The sequence below is a fragment of the Aptenodytes forsteri genome, unplaced genomic scaffold (genome assembly GCF_000699145.1).
Source record: "Aptenodytes forsteri isolate BGI_AS27 unplaced genomic scaffold, ASM69914v1 Scaffold361, whole genome shotgun sequence".
Classification (NCBI taxonomy): Eukaryota; Metazoa; Chordata; class Aves; order Sphenisciformes; family Spheniscidae; genus Aptenodytes; species Aptenodytes forsteri.
In genome coordinates, this window is record NW_008796212.1 from 210,579 (window position 1) to 221,762 (window position 11,184).

An 11,184-nucleotide genomic window follows, 5' to 3' on the forward strand; every position below is an offset into this window, starting at 1 on the left:
CCCGGAATCTCTCTTGCACCTCCAGCCCAGTACAGAACAGAGGTAGCTGCAGGCAAGCCCTGCCTGCTGCTCGCCCCTTGCCTGCACAGGCATTGCCCCTCTCTGCCCAGGGGGTTTTCCCAGCCCTGCTCACGGAGAGGATTTCGACGTTGGCAGGAGGAAGGGGTTATGTCCCCGGCTTCTCGTGGCGCTTCCAAAAACCGCTTCTCCCCACCGCCGGCACGCTCCAGCTGGGAAACCCTCCACCGGAGCCACCCTGCCCTGCCTGCACCCTGCCCGGCGTGAGCCGCTTATGGGAGCGCTTGGGGGACCCAGGGTGGCTTTGCAGGGCGCTGGCTGTTGGGTGATGCTCTACGGGAAGGATCCTCCTGCAACCGGGAGATGCTTTTCCCACGCAACCGGTTGTGCTCCAGGGCATCGGGAGAAGCCGGGAGGAATGGGAGGAAGGCTGCCTGCCGCTGCCTCCTCCTCCCCTCTTCAAGAGGGGAAGAAGTCCCAGGGCCTGGCTGCTCACCAGCACGCGACCCGCTGCATTAAATAACCCGGAGCTCTTCCCCATCCTCCCGGGATTCTGGTTTGTGGGCGCCGCAGGCTGGCACCCCTATTTGCGGGGCAGTGGGTGCGTGCGGGGTGTTCGCCCGGCTTTCCCAGCAGCGGTTATTCCCCCTCCCGATGAGCCAGATGCAACTTCGGTGTTTCTGAGGAGGCTGCTGAGCCGTTATTGAGAAGACCATCAGGTGCGTGATTTACTCGTGCGAGCGGCAATAAATATTGTGGCTCCCGGCGATGCCGCGCAGCCGCTTGTGCGGTGTATCAAAGGCAGTTTATTAAGCTGAATATTGCGCTTTGCCATTGATCCGGGGGAGCCCGAGCTCTGCCGGCAGCTCCCCTCCATCGCTGGGTGCCCACGGCGGCGAGAGGTACGTGTGGCCATGCCAGCACCTCCAGCACCCATGGTGAGCGTGGGGTCGGCTGCATGGGTGCTCCCCCGCCCCAAATAAGCTTTTCCCCCCTTCCCCATTTGGGGAATTTTAGTTGCCGGCTGGTGGATGGCGATGCAGATGGGTTGCTGGCATTTGCTGAGGATAATTAGGCAGGAAAGGTTACGGGCTTGTTAAATGCCAGGATGGGAGGTGATGGGATGCTGGGATGCTCCTGGGGACTACGGGGCAGGGCTGGGGCTGGGGGGAGGCAGCCCAGGGGAGGCAGGAGGCTGCTTTCCCCCAGGAGGGATGCTCCAGGGGACATCGGGCATCCTTGCCTGGAGGGAACTGAGGTCTCTCCTCTCCCCCCCTTCTCTTTGCTGAAGCTTTTAAATCATTCCGTCTCGTTGGACAAAGTCTCAGCTTCTCCCTGGGGTCACCGGGATGGGAAGTGGTGACTTGGCACAGCTCTGGTGCATCCCAGCTGGCTGTCATGATAATGGGATGGGGGATGGATTTGGGGACCCCTGTCCCCCTGGTGCAGTTGTGCAGGCAACTGGGTAACGCTGTCTGCAAACTCCGTGCTGGATCCTGGTCCCTGCCAGGGAGCCTTTCTCCGGAGCAGCACCCGGAGAATTAATTAATATTTGCACTGTGGAGACCGGACAAATAACTCCGGCTCCTGTTGGCACCGAGCCCACGAACTCCCTGGGACGGGCCCAGTGCTGCGTCTCCCTGTCCCCGGCCCGGGGGAGCGCAGGGGGACGGGGGCTGCTGGCCTCGGCACAGGGATGTGGTGTTGCTGGAGTATTTGGGAACCGTAACAAGTCTCCCGGGACTCAGCGCTTCCCTTTGATCTCGTGATGGCTGTGATCCCTCTTGGCCCCGGGTTTGGGTTTGGGGAAGCTGGGATCGGTCCTGCTGGGATCGATCCCTTTAACCCTTTGTGAGCCTCCGCGGGAGCGCTGCGGGGCAGGGGCTGCCTCTCCTGGTGCATCCCGATCCTGGCAGTGGGGTTTCCCAACAGTGTCATGGACCGCAGGTTTGGTTTTGGCTGGGATTCCCCAGGGCTGTAAAGCTCATGAGCTCACCCTGTCCGTCCCTGCTGACCCCCATCTCCTGCCTCATCGCTTTGGAGCCGGCTACAGACCACTTTGAGAGAGGACAAGGTCTGGACCTGTTTGGGAGATCCAGGCAGCTCGGTGGAGAGGAGCCCCCGCATCAGCTGTGCCCGTGGCGGGGGTGAGCTCAACCCCTTATTAGACACCCGAGAATCCAAGAGCGGGCTTTTTTCTGCACAGCCGGGAGAGCTGGCTGCTCCCCACCCCACAGACCACATGCAGGCCGGGGGGGGTCACTCCTTCCTCCTCCTTTTCTTCCTCCTTCGTGCAGGTCCTCGGTGGGGAGCTGGGATGCTGCAGCATCCGGGGACCGTTTGGGGACAGAGCGGGCAGGGGGAGAGGGCAGCGCCAGGCAGCACTGCTCACGTTAATTAGATTCAGGCAAAGTGCGGGCTGATGAGCTTTAATCAGCAACGGTGGCCCACGCGCTGGGCGGCGGCGAGATGCCGGGGGAGCGGGTGCATCCAGCCAGCCCTGTGTGACACCCCCGGTCTGGGGACCCCAAGTCCCTCGGCGTGCTGGGGAAGGATGCTTTGCCTTGGCCCCGGCTGGCTGAGCTGCGAGCTTAGGGATCAACTCGTCACCTTAATTACTGAGAGCGTCGATTAGCCGTAACCTTTCCGCAGGTCCCAGCCGCTCACGTCCCTGTCCCCGCTGGAGCTTTGCCTGGGACGGCTTTGGGGCCAGTCTCATCCTGCTCCTCTTTGTAGGGTATCGGGGAGGTGGTTTTTGATTTAGTCCTGGACCGTGTTTCCATGGGGCTCTCCCGGTGAGGGTAAACGTGGTACGGCATCCCTTGCACCTTGCAATCCCTTAAAATCCACCCTTGGCTCAATCTGGAGGGATGATGGGGAATGTGGGACCCAGAGATGCCTCACGGCCCCGCAGAGGTTTGGGGTGGAGCATCCACCTCTCCCTGCAGAGGATTTGGGGGTCTCGGCATCCTCCGCAGCTCTGGGTCCCACCGGTACCGACGTGGGGGCTTGGGGGTTTGTAGGGCACCCTTGTTCCCACGACGTTTGCCGGTGGTCCAGGGTTGGCAGCTTCCCGGTGGCCAGCCTGGCATCGGGGCCATGGGCCGTCTTTCCCTTCTGAGGTTTGTGGGTGCTCTGGGGGCTGCCGTGAAATTGTGGGGCGTGTAACGAGTTTGCTAAGGACTCAGCCTGGCTCCCGGGGGGGGGTGGATTTGAGCTCCCTGGTGTGAGCTGGGGTAATGCTGTGGTTCAACCCAGCCCTGTTTGTAGGGACATCCCAGCTCTCCCCACCCAGCTGTGCTCAGCACCCAGCTCCTTCCTCTTACGAGCAAGAGGTGAAGCAAGTTCATGGAGAAACTGAGGGGGGGAAATTAAAAAAAAAAAAAAAAGGGGGTCCCAGAGCTTCTCAAGGGGCACAGGGTCCTCTGGCCACTGGCATCTCCTGTCCCTGCCCGTGCGTGGCGTGGCCGAAGTGGGGGTTAAGTCCCCAAGTGTCCTTAAGGCTCCTTTTCCCCTTGGAAGAGCGGCCGGGAGATGCGCGGCAGCCCTGGGAGACGGCAGCCGGGCCGGGAGAATGCCCATCCCCGGCGAGACGTGAGCCAGGTACCAAACCCCGCCGGGCTGGTCAGCCAGGAAGGCACCGAAACCGGGGCTGTGCCCTGGGAGATGGGAGCCTTTCCCTTCACGAACCTTTAAAGACTTTAAAATAGTTTTAAGTTGGGGCATTAATTCTTTACACGTCCTCGCCCTTCTGTGCTTTCCCCGTGCTCGGAGCGGGGCAGGGAGGCCGGGTCTGATCGCATCCTTGCACCCTGCGTGGCTCTGGGTGTGGTGTTTGGTTTTATTCCGCTCCCCAACAAAGCAGCCCGGTGCTCAGCATCTCTGCAAATCCAGCCTCGATGACCAGGAGATGGGGAGCAGTTATGTGCGGGGAGAAACCCCCTTTAGCACGTGGTTTGACATCCCCCGGGAGCAGCGGGCAGGTACCTTCGCCAGAGCTGTGGTCCTCAGCATCCCCCTTCCCTCCGCATCCTCCCCACTCGATTTCACGCCTGCACAAGGCTCCTTTGGCTCAGGACCCCAGGGAGCTGCCAGAGGAGGATTTATCCTGCTAAACGGGTGATGCCGTCAAGCTTCTCATGAGCAGAAAGGGGGACGTGCCTCTGTTTTTCACCCCAGCAGTGTCAGCCTGGCCCCGGCAGAAGATGCTCGTCCCTTGCCGGCCGTGTCCCTGGAGACGGTGCCGCAACACGTGCGCGGAGGGAGGAGCGGCGGCTGCCGGAGAGGTTTTCCCAGCTTTTCCATCCTCGCTTTGTGCTTTTCCCTGTTCCCTTGATGAGGTGCTTTATGGTGGGGGGGGAAATATTTGCCATCGGGAGTGTCCAGCGGTCCTTCGCCTCCTCTGGCCGTGGCTTTTGCAAGCCGCAGCCAGTGTCCTGCGCCGGGGAGAGCGGAGGTGGGAGGAAGGGCGGCGGGGTGAAACAGAGAGCTTTTTGTGGCAATGTGTAACATCTTTCCCAGTTAATTAATTTGACATTTATGCCGAGCTTCTCGTGCAAAGCTCCCAAGCGTTTCAGCGACCTTCGTGTGCAGAGAGCGGGGCAAAGGCCCCCCCCTTTGTGCCCAGCCCCGCGGGGCAGGACAGGAGCAGCCTTTCTGCTGGAAGTCAAGGCAGGGGGGGAAGGATGTGGCCGGATCCAGGCAGAGGGCGGCTCCTGGGGCTGCGGAACTGAGCCTCACTGCAACATCTGCCCTCCTCCCCCCCGCCCCAACTGTGGTTTTTGGGGTCTTGCTGTGGTCGGGAAGGAAAGGGCTTGAACCCGGGGTCATGCGGGTGGCACAGCGATGCTCCTTTTTGCTGTTGGGAAGGTGAAAGCAATTTTAGAGCTGGTTCTTTCAAGGCTTTTTGTTAAAAATGACTCGAAGTTAATTCTGGTCCTGGTTAAACCAGTGTTTAACCCAGCTGCAGTGGTGCATGCGACGCATTGAGCAGATGGAGGGGACAGCATCAATTTGGGGATGAACAGCGATGGGTACTGCTGCGGTGCTTACCCTGGGAGTGATGCTCCCCAAACCTTGCATCCCCCTTTTCCACCTTGGCGTCCCAGAATAGACGACTTCATTCCTCTCCGGTCTGGATGGGGATGTTCACTCTGCCCCGGCCGCGCGATGTGCCCCCGTCAAGACGGAGGCCGTGTTGTGTTTACGTCTCTGTGGCCACGATGCGAAGCATCTCTCTCTCCCTCGGAAATGCTTGGCCGCGGCTCAAACTATTTATGTCAAGATAAAAATAACAGCAGCAACCTCAGGGCTGCTGCTTCTTTCCTGGCCGATGGCGAGACAAGCATTATTTTAGCAAGGGGGGGGGGAAAAACCTCAATGTGGTGGAGCCCGGGCACGCGTCCCCACCGCTGCAGCCCCGATGTGGGACCTGAATTGGGGCCCATCCGGGCGGAGGAGGCTGGAGCCAGGGAGAAGCATCGTCTCTCAGGCAGCATGGAGCACAACTTGTTGGCAAAACAGTTTGCCAAAAAATGCTGTTTTCCAGAGGAGGAGGAGGGGAATGAAGCTATTTCATGAGCCGCGTTGGTCGGGCTGAATAACTGCTGAGAAGGGCGGGCGGTCCCGAGCACGAGTTTGGCTTGGTTTATAAGTGATGCTCGTGTTAGCAAATGTCAAAAATATAGCAGAGGGCTGCGTTTTGGGGAGAGAGAGTGGGAGTTTTGGTCCAAAATGGGCTTTTAAAAAACAAACAAAAAAATCTTATTTGTTTCTTATTTTTTGCAAGGAAAGCAATAACGAAACAGAAAGCCCCTGTGTTACTTTCCTACCCCAGAGCAGTTTTCCCTGCAGAGGCAGTGAGTGGTGCTGGCACGGAGCATGCAAAGAGCTTTACTACCCCAAACTAGGTGTCAGTCCACCATTTCCAGCTCATTTAAGGCAAATTTGGGCCCACTGGGCTCCTAATGACTTTTCTAGGTGCTGCCTGTCTCAGGGATGTCTGTTGTGTCCTGAGATGCTTCTGGGAAACCTCTCCATCACACCCCATAAAGATTAATCAGAAGAAGTTGGAATAATGCATTTTTTTCCCCATTTTGGAGGCTTTTTGGCAAGTAACATCATCCAGCCTTTACTTTTCCTTCTCCCTCATGCGCGGGCTGCACGTGCATTTGCTCAATGCGAGGTGAGGGTGTCGTGGGAATCTCCTGCCACCGGGACGAGGGTATTTAAGAGCCAGAGCTGAGTGTCACAGGAGATGGCACTTACGGGGAGTGTGAGGAGGAGGCAGGGACCGGCACTTAAACTGCTCTGAAGCCCTGGCTCCGGCCCAGTGGAAAAACCCAGAGCTGCCAGGTATTTGTTGATGAAATGGGATGATTTTATGCAGCTCCGGCGATGCTTTAACCCGTGGCCGGGAGGCTGCGAGGTTCCCTTTTTTGGAGGCGCCGGGAGAGACGGTCGCCACGTCCCTGTGACTTTGGGGAGCTTTGGTCCTCGGCCGGTGTCAACGCTCCCTCTCCTTGCCTCCTTCTCCAGGACAAATAATGCAGAATATAATAAATCAGCTTTGCAGGGCACTCCTCTCTGCCTGAGGCCTGACAAGCTCCGTGCACCCCAGCCCAGGCATTGTGCTTGGGTACCAAGGAGCTGCGACCTGGAGCACCCACTCCTTGTGCTCCCGCGGCACCGGTGAGGGCTAATTAAGCCCTAATTAGCCACCAGTGGTTGCAAGTCAGTGCCTTGCCAGCATGCAGGGCTCATGTCCCGTGCGGTGCTGCCGTTGCCTCCGTTGGACGATTGCAAACCAGGGTGGGATCCTGGGGTTAATTAGCCTGGCGTTAATTAGGGAGCGTGCCGACACATATTTGCCGATGGGGAAACAGGGGTGTTAAATGGGGACCTGGATATCAAACAGGGACTCGAAGCATCAAGTGCAGCGAGCTGGGATGAAATAGGGTCCTGTGCTGGGCTTAGTGGCCGTGGCGCATCGTCATCCCGCTGGGCTCCCTGGGGACCGGCAAGTGCCGGAGATGTCGGAGCTACACCGGGCTGGGATGCTCAGGTGAGCAGAGCCGCCTGGGACATGGCACCTGGCAGCACCCAGGCTCTGTAATTGGTTGTTTTTATTTCCTCCTGGCACTGAAAGGAGCTGTTTCTCCCCTTTTATCAGTAAATAATTGTTTTGGGTGCAACTTGCTCGTTAGCTGCCTGGCAAGCTGATTAGGCTGTGGGAGAGAGCTGTAGGGAGGGTTAGCAAGCTGGCCTGGCTCCTCTGGGTGTCCCCTGTGGCATTGGAGTGTCCCCTGCAGTGTTGGGGCTGCAGGGGCTCGCATTGCTGGGCAGGACCCCCTGGATTTTTGGGGTGTTAATTATGAGCCGCATCCCTTGGTGCTGTAATTGGGGCGATGCAACTGGTTCTCCCTCTTTGCCCTCTTGCCTTTAATTTGGATTAATTAATGCCTGCTCCTCTGACTCAAGGTGCCTGTCCCATCTCCAGGCTGCGGTGTTTAAAGCCATGCGCAGGACCTCGCAGCGTGGGCCACGCCATCCCCAAATGTCCCTCCGTAGATGTCCTTAAAGCCACCGCGGGTGATCCCCAGGGAGGTTCGTGCGGAGGTGGGCAGGTGCTCTCCATGCCAGGGCTCATTGCAGCCCTGCTGCCTCCAGAATGCCTGATCCTGGCTGCAGAGGATCCTGAGTCCCTTAGTTTCCCATGACAAGAGCTCTTCAAACACCCTGCCAAAGGCTGGAGGAGGAGGAGGGTGGGAGGGAAGGAAGGCTCTTGCTGCCATGGAGGAAAAGAGAGGGAATCCATTGAACGGGGGATCGGATGGGCACGGCTGGGTTTGCAGGGATTGCCTGGTACCCACGGGCTGGTCCCTGGCGCACCGTCCCCCGTGGGGACGTACACATCCCTACAGACGTTTCTCCGTCGGTGGCATCCCGCAGCAGCGCCCACCGCGTTTGGAGCAGCTGTGGCTCCTTGCTTTTGGGCTGAGCTCAACCGGACTGTGCCTGCTTACTCTTGCAGTAAAAAGGGGCTGCAGGGAGTCAACAGGGAGGATGCACCGTGGGGGTCTGCATCCCCGGAGCAAGACATCCCCCTCTGCCGGCATGAAATCCTCCAGATCCCCTGGACGCTCACAAAATGCCTCCGCCATGCACACGCTTGCCCAACCAGAGACACGCGTGCAGAGGATGTTGTTTACCAAAGTTTGGGCTCGCTTTGCAGATAACCAACCATTATCTGTGTCTGTAGCATCCCAAACGAGACCCAGAAATAGTCTGTGAGGGGCCCATCCTTTGAGTATTTTCGGTTGATGTGCGGAGAAGTGGAAAAAAAAGCCTGGCCGGGCTCTGGATGCAGCAATCCAGCTTCAAACGCTCCCCGACCCGAGAGGAAATTGGAATTACACCAGCTGTAAAGGGAAGGCAGCAGGCAGGGGGTGGCTGGGGCTGAAGGAAGCAATAGCTCTGTGTCCTGCCTCCCTCCTGCCAGAGGAGCGAGTTTTTTGGGTCTCAACAGTGACTTTTTGGCTCTAAATGCCTGGGGCTGTCTCCTTGGCGTGCTTCCATCCAGCTCTTTAGGCACCCAAGTTTTGTGCTGGGTTAAAAGCACCAGCAAAGGGACTGGGGACGATCAACCCTGTGGGCTTCTCTGTATAGACTCTGACACAATATTTAGTAAAAAGAGTTTATTTCTGGTTTTTGGCTGCTGGTCCCAGCAGCCTGGTGCGAGGCTGAGGATCTGGCTGGGGCCATCCTGGCTGCAAAGCACCCGGCGGTATGGGAGAGGCTCTTGGGAATCCAAACGTGGGGTTTTTTCCTTCTGACCCAGCTCCAAACTTCCCGTTTGCGCTCACCAGCTCCAGCGCAAGCAAAGGATGCGTCTGCAGCCGGGCTAATTCCCCTGGGGCTGTGCATCCCGGTGCTGTAACCCTTGGATGAAAAGCATTACTGAATCCGTGCCGGACAGCTTCATGCCGCTAGCGATGCCGGGGATGCTGGGACAGGGAAGGGCGCAGTTGCTTTCCATCGGGCAGAATCGGGGTGCAAAGCCCCCACACTCCCAACCTGCCCCTCATTCCCGCTTGCCTTGTGCCGGCAGGATTTTTGCATCCCCCAGCTCAGGAAATGGCTGCTGCCCGCAGGCAGCTGGGCGTCCCCCTCCTCATCCCTCTCCCCCCTTATTTTCCTTCCTTCAGCCGGAGTGTTTTGCCTGATGGACTGTATTAGAGTCAGGACGTGAGGAGGAAAAGCTGCCAGCAATTAGGCTGTGCGAGCCCTCCCCCAGCCGGGTGTGTAAGAGGAGCAGGGCTGGATGCCGAGGTTTTGGGAGAAGGGACCGTTTCTTCCCTCCTACTCTACTTTGGATGCTTGGAACAGACAAGGGGCTGCGTGGGCTGGATTTCCCATCCCCTGGGAAATGCTCTTGGTGAAATGGGTTGGGGTTGGGTGCCTGCTCTTTTGGATAGGAGCTACAGACCAGCGGCTGGGCTGTTCCTGAGCCTCTCAGCTCTGTGGCTCATCCTCTTTGCTCCAGATTTGGCCAAAAAACTCCAAATCTCTCCCCAACCCCCCCCTGACCCCCGGCAGGTAAGCACCCCACACCTTCTCTCCCATGGCAGTTCAGGAGATTGGTGGTTTTGGGGCTGATCCTGGCTGCCAGGCGGGATGCTCACCCCAGCGCCCGCTCCCCTGCTGCAGGCACGGGCTGGATCCTGCCTCTCCTGGTGCAATTCCAGCTGCTCCCAGCGAGCGCAGTCGGAGTTTGCCTCCAGCTATAAATATCTTGGAGAGCAACAAAGCCCCCAAAGGGTTTAGGCACTATATATAGTTTTCTGCAGCAGAAAGACATCTTGCATAGAGGCTGGGCGGTGGGATCTCCTTCTAGGAACGGGGGGAAGGAGAGGACACGATGGGGGGGATGATGGCTTTCCATGTGGATACGGGGCTGGATCCTCTCCCTGCGGCCGGTGTCCCAGTCCCTTTGCACCCTGGCAGCACCAGCTGCTCCGTTCGGGGTCTTGTTTACGCAAGTTTACATCAGCAAAAGTTGCTGTCTGAGCATAAAGGAAAGGGACATAAAACATTTATAGCCCTTGAAAATCGTCAAGGAAATGTCTGTCTCAGTTCAAATAGCAAGAGCAATTAGAGGGGGAAAGGAAAAAAAAAACCAACAACACGGTTTGTGTGTTATTCCAGCTCTTTTCCAAGTGCTTCCCACCCTCAGCCGGGATTGCAGGCTCCCTGCCTCCTGCTCTCCCATCTCCTGCTGGCTCTGGAGGCTGGGATAAGGTCTAACCCCCTCTCCCACAACCAGGAGTACCAAACCCGTCTGAAAACCCGATCTTGTGGCTCTCCCAAGCACGTTAAAAACTCAATCTTGACTTAAAATGAAAGGGCACCAAGAAGTTAATTGGGTTCCTTCTTCTTTTTGGTATTTGCAGCAATGCCGGATAGGGGGTCAGTGCCTCCTGCATGTCTCTGGATGCTGTTAATTAGGGAAGCCCCAAGCTTGAACTTCCCCAGTGCCTTCGCCAGCTGCAGCGGGATTTATCGTGTGCGAACAGGTCCTTCCCCTCCCTGGGCTGCGGCGGGGGCGAGGATGGAGCAGGAGATGAGGGAAAACGGGCGCTCCCAGAGAAACAGGCCAAATCCTGCAGATAAGGGGAATTTTGGTGTTGCTTTGTTTGACCCAGTATCTTCCAGGGAAAAAATTCCCAGTCCTCTGGCAGGCAGCAGGGCTCGAGGGTCACGCTCATTTGCTCAAACCTTGCATTTCTCTGCCTAAAAATCAGTGATTTAGTGGGTTTTCATGATTTTTTTTCTTTTCTTCTGCAAAGGTTTTAACCTGGCTGAGGAGCACAGCTGCTTCTGTGGGGTAGAAGATGGAGGTTCAAGGTCCACCATGGTCGTGGTCTGGGAGCAGGTCGGGGCTCTCTGCATTGCTGAAGGTTTTGAGGACCAGGGCTTGTCTTGGCAAAGAGCTCCGAGGGTTTGCATGCCCCAGCTGTGTGGCTCTGAGACCGAGTGCCTGGCACGGCACGGCTTGAACCTCGCTTGTATGAGAAAGAGGAAAGAAAATCCCAGGAGGGGAAATCCGGGGAGGAAGAGCAGGCCTGGGTGAAACGGCCAGAAGGGCATTGAGCAGGCGTTGCCCGG